The sequence below is a fragment of the Halichoerus grypus genome, chromosome 10 (genome assembly GCF_964656455.1).
Source record: "Halichoerus grypus chromosome 10, mHalGry1.hap1.1, whole genome shotgun sequence".
NCBI classification, from domain to species: Eukaryota; Metazoa; Chordata; class Mammalia; order Carnivora; family Phocidae; genus Halichoerus; species Halichoerus grypus.
Genome location: NC_135721.1, coordinates 76,315,139 through 76,327,846, shown reverse-complemented (window position 1 = coordinate 76,327,846; position 12,708 = coordinate 76,315,139). Strand labels below are relative to the sequence as shown.

The window sequence follows — 12,708 nt, the reverse complement described above, 5'->3', positions numbered from 1 at the left end:
GGAAAAGTCAGGGAAGGATATCGAACTGCCAGAAAGAGACAATCCAGATCTGAACAGCTGTGTATAAATTATCAGGGGAAAATATCATGAAGCAAAGTGGCCTCCATCAATCAATGGAAAATGGCAAGGATTTGGGCATCAACATACAACCCATAGCTGTACTGGGGGACTATCCACAAAGGGCCTCAGAAGGGGGGGTGTAGGGAGGGGTGCAGGGTGGAAGAGCCAGAGGCACCGGGTACTCTATGTGGACCAGGAGGAGTTTGGTCTGTATGATACACAGACAGCTTCAACCTCCACGGACATATCCAGGGTACTGCAGGGTCTCTGACACTAAGTGTGTATACTCTAGGAAGCTGCTGCTGAATCACTGCAGAAGGGAGCCTGAAAGTGAAAGAGGAGAGGCAGGAGCCTGATTTCCAAGGCCACTTCCCTAAATACTGTGTATGTATGTGGGTGTCACCCAATGCCAACTTTCCCCATGCAGCCCTCAGGCACCATCACAACTCCGGTTCATTGTTGGATTGGGGGCCAAGGGAGAAAGAAATGAGGGACTCACCTTCACCAGATGAACGAGGAAGGAAGAGGTCAGATTCAGCATGATTTTTACCAAGTCACTGGCAGGTTAGGGGCAAAATCCAAATGCATGCTTCTCTTCTGCCTCGGGTGGGCACTGTCTACCAGCAGGCTGTTTCCCTAAGGCCAGTCCATTCACCCATCACTCTCTCCTCTTCAGAACCAGAACAGTAACAATGTTTGGAAGATTCTGGGGTATCCTGACATTTCTTGGCACACAGCCCCATCTTAATTGGGCTCTATTATTGCATTTAATCAGCCATTAGATTATCACCCAATTATGTAATGTGATCACTCTGTTTAACATTTGTATATGCAGAACACAGCCAAAGCAACAAGAAATGTGAAAATACTCAACGTCCATTTCACACAATCACAAGTTTTTATGTGCTTTACAAAAAAAAAAAAAAGTGTCAGTAGAAGGCTTAGCTGGGTCAGTGACCACCTCACAAAACTTTATGAGCCCGAGCCCCTCCCACTTCCCTGTTCCCCCTCTGCCCACATCCTTCTCTGACCTTTGCTGGCAGTTCCCTCGCAGAACCTTCTTCTTCTGTAACATTTCCCCTCAGAGATACCCTGGGCAGGAGTCAGAGATGGATGTACTCTAGCCTTTTGAATACATTTTTTTAAATGGCTGTTATGCTTTTAATGGAGGGAGATAGAAAATGCACCAGTGCAAAAGAATGTTTTGCATACTCATTAGCATAGTGATTAATGTAAATTTAGGAATACACAGTGTGTTAAACTTCAAAAACTACAAAGTTTCCTGCAAAGATAATGGAAAAGGCTCCTTATGTTTTTACCTGCCACCTTTATTAATAAAGTTCTAAATGGTATTTGGGGTCGGGGGGGCACTAAAAAATAATAAGAGGCTCTTTTCTGCTGTAGTTCAACAAGAATTCTAATAAAGTCATATGGCAATGACTGTAGGGCAGTGAACTTTCCCCAAAAGGAAGTTCTAGATGACTATATCACAAACTTTAAAAGTACTGTAATAACGTTGCTTGGTAACAGATGGTGATGGCACTTATCATGGTGAGCAATGAATAATGCACAGGATTGCTGAATCATTATGTTGGACACCTGAAACTAATATAACACTTACGTTAATTATACTTCAATTTAAAAATTCTTAAATCTTTAAAAAGTATTTCCAATAACATATAGGCAAGCTCAGTGGCTTAACAGTTTGCAAGCCTGGAAAGCAGCTAAGATATCTCCTAGAGAGAATTTTCAAACATTATAAATCCCATTTTTCCTCCACAGAGAAACTTTCTAAAGCACGGACATGACTTGAAGGACACCAAGAAAACAATACATTTTTTAAAATAGGGGCAAAAAAATGGGAAAAAACAGAGTTATCAAGACCATAAAATTGAGAGGAAGGATACTGAGTCTCCTGCAAGATAGTAACTTCCCAACTACAGGGGTCCAGAGCACTGCAGGGCACAAATCTGCTTACATTATTTAATTCACACAGCCCCCTGTGCACCAGGTACTTTCCCCATTTCCCAGATGAGAAAGTTGATTTAGGTTCATGTCCAGCACTTTTTCCTCCCATAATCCAACTTGTCCCCCTCAAAACCAGACACAGACACCCCAAAGAGATTACTGCATGTGCTTTGTGACACAAACCGGACTAACGCCTGCATTAATGCATAACACATGCATGCCAAAGGCAACCGAGGGAACTTGGAAGTTGTCCTGTTACTGCTAAGTCACAAAGGACTGCAGAGGGAATCACAGGTAGCGATGGCTCCAATGAGGCCAGCCTCAAAACAAGGTGGATCTAGATACCAACCTATTTATCTATCTCATTTGCTCGCTCGCTCTCTGTAGGTAGACATGCTGACCCACCCTGTTAGGAGAAGGATGGGTCAGGCAACCAGAGTTAACTTTTAAACCTCTGACAAATCCATACACTCCCTGCCACTGCCTCCCAATCGCTCAGAGTAGCCCTGCTAAGGATCCTCAACACCATCAGGAGGCTCTGGCCCAGGCGGTCAAACACCACAGACGATAAACCAGAGCAAGACCACAACATCTACATCTTTTGTGCTGCTGTCTCCCTGGGCTCCAGCTCCATTCCCACGGGCCCACACTGCTGAAAGTCCCCTTGCATTTTAGATCAGCATTCTCCACCTATGGTGAGTCACAGATCCCTAAGGTTCGGTTGAAGGCCAGAGACCCTCTCCCCGGGAAAAGACCCAACGTGTGTGTGAGTGTGTCTGTGTGTGTGTGTGTGTGTACACATGGCCAGGGCAGCCCCCTCCTCTCTGTGCTCAACCTTCAGATTTGACACATTTTAGCCAAAACTGACAGTAGAAAACACTGACATTGTAACAATACCCAAACACACACCACATGCAGATAACTACATGTTTTTACCAAAAGATGTCTATGCTTCCTATAAGACATGTATTTGCATATTTTCTGTTTTATTTCAAAAAAATGTTTAAATGCTGGTTACAATCTCAAATTGATTTTGTGAACCACTGCTGTTCGAAAAACACCATTCTGGATCCTTCCCACCCTGTCTCCTCCTCAGGTGCTCTTCCTTCCTCAGCAATTAGTACTGATGTGGTACGCAGGGTATGAGACTTCCTGGATTAGACGAACCTTGAAAAGTCAAGAAAATCTAGAAACACCTTGGAAAGCCTTGCAAAGTAGAGAAAATCTAGAAATATCTCAACTCACTAGTTTCTGGAAAAATCTGGAACAGTGGGCTATTTTGAGCTCACAAATTACACCATGAAGGTGGCTATTTCACTTTACCTAAACATAAAGTTGGAGCTGTACTTGCAAAAGGGAACAACGGAGCAGGTCACCCTGGGCAGAGCCAGGGAGAGCTATAAACTGCCATTGAAAGTGGTCCCTTAGGCTGTCTGCAGGCCAATTCCTTAAGCATCCCCAAGTCCCTATAAGCTGTACTGCTTTCTATTTTTTTCTAACTGAGCAAGGAGTGGCAGAGTAAGCAAACCCTACGCATCAGAACTTACTTCCAGAATGGCTCTGGAAAGTGAGTCTTAAGGGCCAGTCTAGATCCTTGGTAGCTGGCCCAGTGGACTCCCATCCCTGCTGGGCCAGAGACAGAACCTGGGGCTGGGAGGTTACCATATTGCTTCCTTTAGTCCTACAGGGAGGATGTGGGCCACTCTCAGAGGAGCTGGAGAGGCTGCAGGCATAGGGGCTGGGAAACAGCTGGGCCAGTAAACAGAGGGGGCCACAGAGAGCAAAGACACCCACAGGCTCCTCCGTTTACACTATGGGCTGACCACCCAACACGCACTCTCCCTTCTTCCTACTCTGGGAACAGTCCTCTCTGGATTCAGGAAAAGCCAGCCCCATCTCCAGCTGAGGAATGGGGGTGGTCTTGATTAGACTACGAGCAAGTCTCAAACTTGAGCTTGCATCAGGATCACCTGGACGGCTTGTTAAAACAGAGTGCTAGGCCCCATCTCAGAGTTTCTAATTCAGTAGGTTGGGGTGGGGCCCGAGCCTGCACGTCTAATAAGTCTCAGGGGATGCTGATGCCGCTGGTCTGGGGCCCAGACATGGAGGAACACGCCTAAGCCAATCAGCACCCAGCATTCTCACGGCCTACTGACCTGGGTCCCAGGGAGGCCACGCGGTCCTCACTGCTCCCACAGACCAGAGGGAGGGCTGGTAGAGGCTGTGGCTAGGAACTGGCTGGTGTCAGGGGCGGGGAAACACGCAGTCCCGCTGACCATAAGGACCATCTCGTCCTCATGAGGAGGCTGACTCTGGGATGATACTAGCAGTGATGGTTGGAGAGAGGAGAAGAATCTTGATGAAACTGCAAAACTACTGATAGAGTAGAATTCCAGTTCTGAGATAGTAAATGACCTTATTGTTTACTTGGCAGCCAAAAGCACCCCAACGGACACACCCCACAATCCAGGGAGACTCTTGAACCAGGCATCCCTATTACCTAAAAGGACCCTGTTCTCCAGAAACATATACTTGCCTAAATGTACTTCCTTCACACCTACAGAATTTGTACACCTAGGTCATCCTTCTTGAAAATTCTAAGTAGTGGGTTAGAGGATGAACCATTTGAAATGCAAGCAACACAGGGCAAGGGAAGGAGATCTACATCCTGGAATGAACGAATTTTATCAGACAGCCACTGATACCAGCTGTACAAGAGCTACGGTAGGGGCGTGGGGAGCAGGAAGAGAGGCGGAGGATTTCAGGAGACCTCAGAATTCTACCTAGTAAGTGCAACAGGAAGGGCACTGCATAAACTCCAGGCCAGGAGATATACCAGATGTCGGAGGGAAAGGCTCTGACAGCGTCCCAGGAAGGGAGCTGCAAGGAGCTGAATGCTTTCCTCCTCCAGAGATCCCCTCCCACACGACACCCCTCTGTCTTCCTGACCCCATACCAGAAAATGGACATGACTTCATCACCATAGACCCTCCCCAACTGAAGCCTTCCTGCTTCGGAGGCCTTCAGCAGGTGAACTTTCAGATTCCACCTTGAAAGGGCTGCAGTGTCTCACCTGCCCCAGGTTAAGGACTGTGAGCCAACACTAGGGGCTGGCTGGGCTGGCTGGCAGGCACGTGATAGAGCATGAGGAAGGTGCGTGCAGAGACCATATTGAGGAGACAAGCACACAGCACCCAGGGGCCCTGATTCCCCATTTCCCAGCCAGCTTATGACGAAAGGGATGGTGAAACCTGAAGAGAAAAGGCTACTCTCATTCCAAGTTCCACACTTGCCCTCACGTGCTGCACACGTGAACTCATCATCAAGATTCATGTCCCTGAGATAGCAGGAATCAGGTGCCAACCAAGCACCTGGTGTATCAACACATTTAACCCCCCAACAAGACTCTGGGGTTGCAGATGAGCAAACCAAGATAGAGAAAGATTAAGCTACTTGCCCAAGGTCACATAGCTGCTGGAGGCTCACAGGGACTTTGGCTCCAGAGTCCACAACAGTTCGAGAAATAAAATAAATGGTTTTGAAAGATGTGTATGCTCAAAGTTCCTTACGTACAGATCAAAATACTAGCAATAGAAATATTTGATATTGGGGGCCCCAGGTAATTAATTCCCATCCCTACATTGATACAATAAAATATTTATTTTTAAATCCTGTGCAGGAAGCTATGTGATTTAATGGAAATGGTACAAGATCCAGACAGACCTGGGTTTGAATCCCAGTTCAAGCTCTTCTAACCACTCTTAGGTGGATACCTTACCCACGCCTCACCCAGCTTCCTCCTCAATACCACAGCTCACCTTCTCACAAGACCTTGCAGGGGATGCATATAAACACTTGGCCCGGGGCCTGGGATGTAGTAGGGGGTGCTCAGAAAATGGTAGCTTCCTTCTCCTCTAGGATGAAAAATGCATCAGGCTTAAAGGAGACTTCTAAGGCTGCCAAGAATAAAGTTTAAAGTTACAGTAACTTCCACAATGCAGTAATATAAAGAATAACCTAATGAGAAAAAATGGGCAAAGGATATGCACAGGTAATTCACACAAGCAAAAGTAGAAGTGAGCCCAAAAAACGTTTTCAATATTTTTGGTAATCTGAGAAATGCAATTAAAATAATAATGCCTTCTTTATCCATTAGATTGGCAAAAATTGACAAGATTTATACTCCTCAGTGTTGGCAGAGTTCAAAAGAAATAGGCAGTTCACATCCTAATGGAAGGAGTACAAAGTGAAAGCCTCTTAAAGTGGGGGCAATTTGGCAGAGCTATCCATTTAAAATTACTCTTTGACCCAGATATTATACTTCTAGGGATCTAGAAGACTGAGATATTTGTGAGTATTAACAATAATTTGATTCACAGATTCTCCACTATTTTTAGAGTAGGAAATTGGAAATAACCTAAATGTCCATTGATTAAGGACAGTCAAATTATGATAAACCCATACTCTGGAACACAGAACAAAAACAAAACAAACAAAAACAAAAACATTTTCATGTCAGTACATATAGATCTCCAGCACACAGCACTAAATTTAAAATGCAAATCAGAGAAAATTTTGTGTAATGTGTGAATGAGTGCACATGTCCACTAAAAAGGCCTAGAGGCAAAAACCCCTGAGTAGCAATGAGCACACCTAGCATCCAGATCTCGGTTTTTAAATACCATTCTCCATTACAAGGAACAAAGACTCTTTGGAGACATGGCTAATTCCAGGCCTGGAAATTATAAGCCGAGTGTTGAAGGTTTTGTGCCAGGGAGTAAAGAAGTCCTCCAAGAATGATGAGGACATGTCAAAAGGACATAAGGGGCTCCTGCAGGCCAAATCTGGGACAATTTTAGCAACAAAATGAATAACAAGAGTAAAAGACTATAATCTATTGCATAAAACAGGAATTCATGAGTGCAGAGGTATAAATCAAAGAATAAACAAGGGAGAAAGAAATGTTCTTCCTTTCAGTACAATTCCAACTGGTAAGTATAGAAAGAAATATGGAATTAGAAAATCACCATCTGTCAGCCAGTGTAATAACTGGTTCAGGTAAGAATCATCAATGGATTCTAAAACTAGTGAGTCAAAGTATGGGGAGTAACAGTATATTTATAGAGTCCAGAGTTAATCTTACTAAGAGATACATATTAGTTACAAAGGGAAAATGGTAACTTTTCTGTTAAGGGAACCTGGAAGACAGCACCTTAATCAAGTGATCAAAGTTAACCCGACCAGTGAATGGGACTAATCAACAGCATATGCCTCCCTCTGCTGGGGCATGCTGAGATGGTTGCAGGGTCACCACTGGGCTACCTTTGCCAAAAGCACGTAATCTTAATCTAATCATGAGGAAACTGCAGGCACACCCGAATTGGGAGACATTATCCAAAAAAAAACAAGTGGCAGTCTTCAAAAATGTCAATGTCATGAAATACAAAGAAAGACTCAGTAACTGGTCCAGATGAAAGGACAATAAAGAGACAGGACAATCTGACATAATGTATAATCTTGGATTTTCTTTTGCTCCAAAGGACATTATTGGAGCTCCTGGCAAAATCTGAAAAAGACCTGGATATTAAATAATAGTGTTATATCAATATTTGATTTCCTGATTTTTAATAACTATATTGTTATATAAGAGAATGTCCTTGTTTTTAAGATATACACAATAAAGTAGTCGTAAAAGGGCTTCATGTCTGCAGATTACCATTAAACAGTTCAGAAAAAAGTAATGACACATGAACAAATACGAGAGAAGGATAAAGCAAATGTAGCAAAGGTCAACATTTGGAGAATGTGGGTAAAGGATAGCCGGAAATTCTTTGGATTATTCTTGCAACTTTTCAGTAAAAGTGAAATATTTTTTAACAATTTAAAAAGAGCAAGGTGTGCATATGTACAGAAATATAGGTAAATTCCTAGGGATTCGGTTCATGATGGCATTTTGCTTTTAAGCAAAATGGTGTTAATATTGGTCTCCCCAGAATACACTCTCCTCACAGAGCTTCTCTTCCAGAACGCTAGAAAAATATGTTTTGAAGGATCTCTCAAGACCAGCTCATTAATCAAGTTCTACAATAGAAGCAACCACATAATCAAACCTTCTTCCCTGCAGATTTGTACTCTTTTTTCCTCAAGGAAAGCCAAAGCATCCTGACACCATGAGTAGCTGATGATGCTGAGAACTTTGCTGGAATATGTAATAAATAAAGGAGTTTTTCATAAGAAACAGGGTCCAACCTCGGTCCAAAGTCTCCCCACCCCTCTGTCTTACTGGATACCTGAGATGCTGCGGGGTGGGGTGGGGGGGTAACCGGTCAGCTAGTCCCATGCACCTTTCTGTACCATTCCTCGGGTGCATTCGCAGATCTGCTGGCTGAGCAGAATGTTCCCAGGTAGGCCACTGGCTAAAGGGACTTGTAGGGTCAGTGGTTCTCTTGGTCATATACACCCCCATCTCTCTGGTGCTTTACGGTTCACAGCAAGCTCTTGTGTATATTATTTTATTTCACCCTTTCCTTAAAGCAACTTAAAAAAAAAAAATCCTAATACTCAGTTTAACAGCAATACAAGAAGATACCCGGTTTCCCAAACAATGGAATAAACTATAATGTCTCCCCTTGACTTCCAGTCTAAAGCAGATAAACACGGAGATGGCGTAAGCCTAATGAAAAACCGAGACATAACGCAGCCACCAGCCTCAGCAGAGCCAATTCTATTGCTGAGCCCAGGAAAAAGCCCTCCTTTCTCTCTGCATCTGTCCAGCTTCCTTTCACTTAAGCCCTGTCCTCAGGGCACACCCTGCCAGGAACTTTGGCTGGTTGTTACAGAGGTGTGTTTAGAAGACACCACAGGGAATGAGGCCTTGTGGGTTTCCATTCACAAGCAACCACCACCCTTGGGACAGCATCATGGTCTTCTGACAGCAACCCTCCAACAGAACCACTACACTGGACTCCCCATGTGGGCACCATCATTCATCTTTCTTCAGAGAAATCAATGAATCAAATCTTCCAGGTGTAAACATGTTAACAAAAATCCCCCAAACAAAGGCCCTAGCCTAGATCCAGAATCAAAATTCCTCTTAAAGCCTGTTTTCAACCAATGAAAAATTAAGTTTAATTCTAGGACAACCTATTATATGTGCATTTACCAATGCCAACAGCATCTACATCCCAAAACAAATGGCAAGAGCAGGTTCTGTTCTCACCCTTTAGAGCTGAGAACATTGAGAACCAGAGTTAAGCAAGTGGCAGATCCAGGATTCACACCCAAGTCGGCCTGTTCAGGCCCCAATCCCACTGGCTTGCCCACAGTCCACCCAATCCACTGCGAACCAAGATGAATCAGGCAGAATTTCACTGCAACATTCGAAATGCCACCCCACCCCCTACTCCCTTGGTTTAGATGCCCTGTGGGCATTCTACTCTTAAGCAGCCTCCCAACCAAACACTTCCAGTGGCAAAGCAAAAGACAAGAAAATGGGCTTTACAACTGTTTATACTTCTTTCTCAACAAGAGGAATATTTTCATGATCTGTCATTATGGATGAACTCGGGGCAGGAGGAACACAACATTATGTAATGTCAGAGGGCAGGCGACAAGGGGGGAAGGGAAAGCAAGCCCATCCCCATCCCTTCGCCCACAAAGACATAAATTTACCTTTGACATTTTGAGTGTTTCAATCTTCTATGGCCTACACATTCATGATTGGCTTTTCAAGAGATGGTCACAGATCCCTGCAAATTTCTCAGGCCTCAATTAATTGACTAGTACAGCCAGAAAGAAATAATATACAAAAGGTCAAGATGCCAGAAATGTCGGGGGGCTATGGCCCGGCAGAAAAGGGAAGAGTTGAGAGGATGGAGACCAGATGTCCTACACTGGGATGCATGCTTATTTTTACCCGGTTATGTTTACACCCGAGACACAGCGAGGCCTTCAGCGTCTGGAATCAGTAGATCCAAGCAAGAGCCAAGATGTGGCCTCGGGGTCGCCGCGTCCTGCATCCTGACTTCCCATCGCCCGCTCCCAGCTCCGCACTCCGCTCAGCGGCCCGGGTCTCCCTCTGGCTTAGGGGTCGGCCAGGCTTGGATTGTTCTCCAAAGACGCAACCGCCGGCGAACCGCTAGGCTGTAGGATTTCCATGACAACCGCGGGCGCCGTCTCCGTCCGGCGCACCCGGTACCGAGATGCGCGCCGCGCCCCGCCCCGCCGGGTGCATCCCTGCGCCCGGCTGCTTGCCGCCGCCGCGTCGCCCCCGCGCCCAGCCTGGCCCACCTACCTGGCGCGCCCCGGCCCGCGGCGCCCGCGCCCTGCTGCCCCGCCGTCCTCGGTCCCGCCGGGCCGCGCGCCCGAGCCCCGCAGCAGCAGCGCCGCCGCTTGTCACCAAGTCGCGGGCTGTGGCCCGGCTCTAGGTGCTGGTCCTCCTGCGCCGGCCGGCCGCGAACCCCGCGCCCGCGCAGCAACCCGAACTCCGCTGCCGCCGCCGCCGCCGCCGCTCCGGAGGTCGCGCGCGGCCCCGCCCCGGCCCCGCCCCCTCTCCGCGCATGCGCGCTCCGCGAGCCCCGGCCGGGCCGCCCCATCTCTCCGGGTCCGCCTCCCAGGCGGCGGAGTCTCTCGCGCTGGCTTCTTCTCGTAGGTTCCCGCAAGACTCCACTCTTATCCGGGACCGAGTCTCCTAAAAGGAGTTTTTGAACTTCTGGACTTAATCGGACGATGGCATTTTCGCCCTCACATATACTGAGTCTTCTGAGGCCCGAACATATCCCCTAAGAAGGTTCCATAGACGAGCGGCCGCCGGGCGAAACGCACCGGCCGTTTGCCCCCAAGGTGAGCGCGCTTCCCGTGGTGCAGGTGCACGCAGTCCTTAGCAGACGTTTAGGAAACGGAACATTCAACCCAGAAACAAGCAAAAATTAAAATCATACTTTGAAAATACAGATAAGCAGAAAGAAGAAACTACTAACACCCTCGCAGACCTGTTTTGGCATAACTGTATAAATATGCAATTATAGACTTTCACCACTTATCAGCATGTATTTTATTTTGAAGTCTTTAAGATACAGAGAGAGAGCATGAGTAGGGAGGGAGGCAGAGGGAGAGGGAGAAGCAGGCTCCCCGCTGAGCCAGGAGCCCGATGTGGGGCTGGATCCCAGGACCCTGGGGTCATGACCTGAGCCGAAGGCAGATGCTTAACCATCTGAGCCACCCAGGCGCCCCAAGAAGTCTTTAAATTTTATTAGAAAAAAATTCTTAAGTGAAAACTATTTTAATTCAATAAGCCAGAACACATATCAGTTCATATTCCTCAGCTGTAAAAGCAAGCATTTATAATTTGCTTTAAAAAGAAAAGGTATTAATTGGGTAGAAAACAAAAATTAAACAAGAATTCTCTAATCTCATATAGAATTAGATCTAAGCCTCCCCATGTCACCAAAATCCAAATGCAGGCAATAGTTTGGAATAAAAATAAACATAAAACTATTTTTAAAGTTCAATTTCCTTACTGACTTTTTATTTCTCCTCTGAAAAGGAATTTATTAACAAAACACTTTTTACTATTTCTTCAGATAAATAGAAAAAAAGATTGACTTAACCCTAATATAAAATTAAAGCCAAGAAAATCAAACTTGTGGAAATGCAAAAATGTTTTTATATCTTATTTTCTAAAATTAGGGTGACCAATATACCTGGTTTACCAGGGACAGCCCCAGTTTACACCTTTTATCTAGCAAAAGTATAAATAAGATCCCCTTTACATCTCAAAAGTGTTCTCAAAAGTGTGCAGATGACCCTCCTAGCATTAATCAGGCCAAGAATGTTTTTAAATCATAAGCTTTAAAAAAAGAAACAAACATAAATTCACAAATATTTAAAAAATAGACATCAGTCCAATTTCAAAAATTCATTTAGCATAGTAATGAACACTGAATGAAGATCAGGCTTCCAATAAACATTTGTCAATTGACTGGCATGTAATTCAGGATACTTTTAAAAGAATAATCACGTTTCAGTATAACAAGGAGTGGGGCCCCAATTCCACTGTAGAGTGAACATTATCAAGAGAAAAGGGAACCAAGCTTGTTAGTATATATCGTGCTATGCATTCCCTAAGCATCACGATGTGATAAAAGAAAGTATCCTGTAAGTGTGCTGGGAGGAAAGTATCCTTTAGAACCTCTCAACATGAGGTCCCCAACCAGCAGCATTAACATATTCTTCAGTAATTCTAGAAATGCAAATTCCCAGGCCCCACACTAGACCTGCTGTATCAGAATCTCTGAAAGTGGGACCAAGCAATCTGTATTTCGATAAACATGTGGACCTAGATAATCTATATACAATAAATAAGCTGATTTAGATAATCTACATACAATAATTGAGAGCTGAGCGGTGTTATTTTGGGGACTAGAGCCAACCAACTTGAGAATTTATTTTTGGGTCATTAAATACAATATATTTATATTTATATGTGTTTTCACTAGAGAATATATGTAGCCTTGAAAACCAACAGCCTGGCTGCCATAATAGCTGTGAAAAACAGTGGCCACGCAGCTACTAGAAGGGGCCAAGGGATTTAGAGCACTTTGAAGAGCTCTATCCCCAGAGACATGTCACTATTGGACTCGTATGGCAGCTCACTGGAAAAGCTCTGTTCTTGGGGCTTGA

At 45.1% G+C, this 12,708-nt stretch overlaps 1 protein-coding gene across 1 annotated transcript in view; it reads right to left on the bottom strand.

Moving 5' to 3' along the window:
* INPP4A (inositol polyphosphate-4-phosphatase type I A) overlaps nucleotides 1–10,545 on the bottom strand; it is a 100,960-nt gene extending 90,415 nt beyond the window's left edge. The window contains exon 1 of the mRNA XM_078057457.1: nucleotides 10,322–10,545. The gene's annotated coding sequence lies outside the window, so the exon portion shown is untranslated. The remainder of the gene's footprint in view (nucleotides 1–10,321) is intronic.
* Between the last annotated feature and the right edge of the window lie 2,163 nt (nucleotides 10,546–12,708).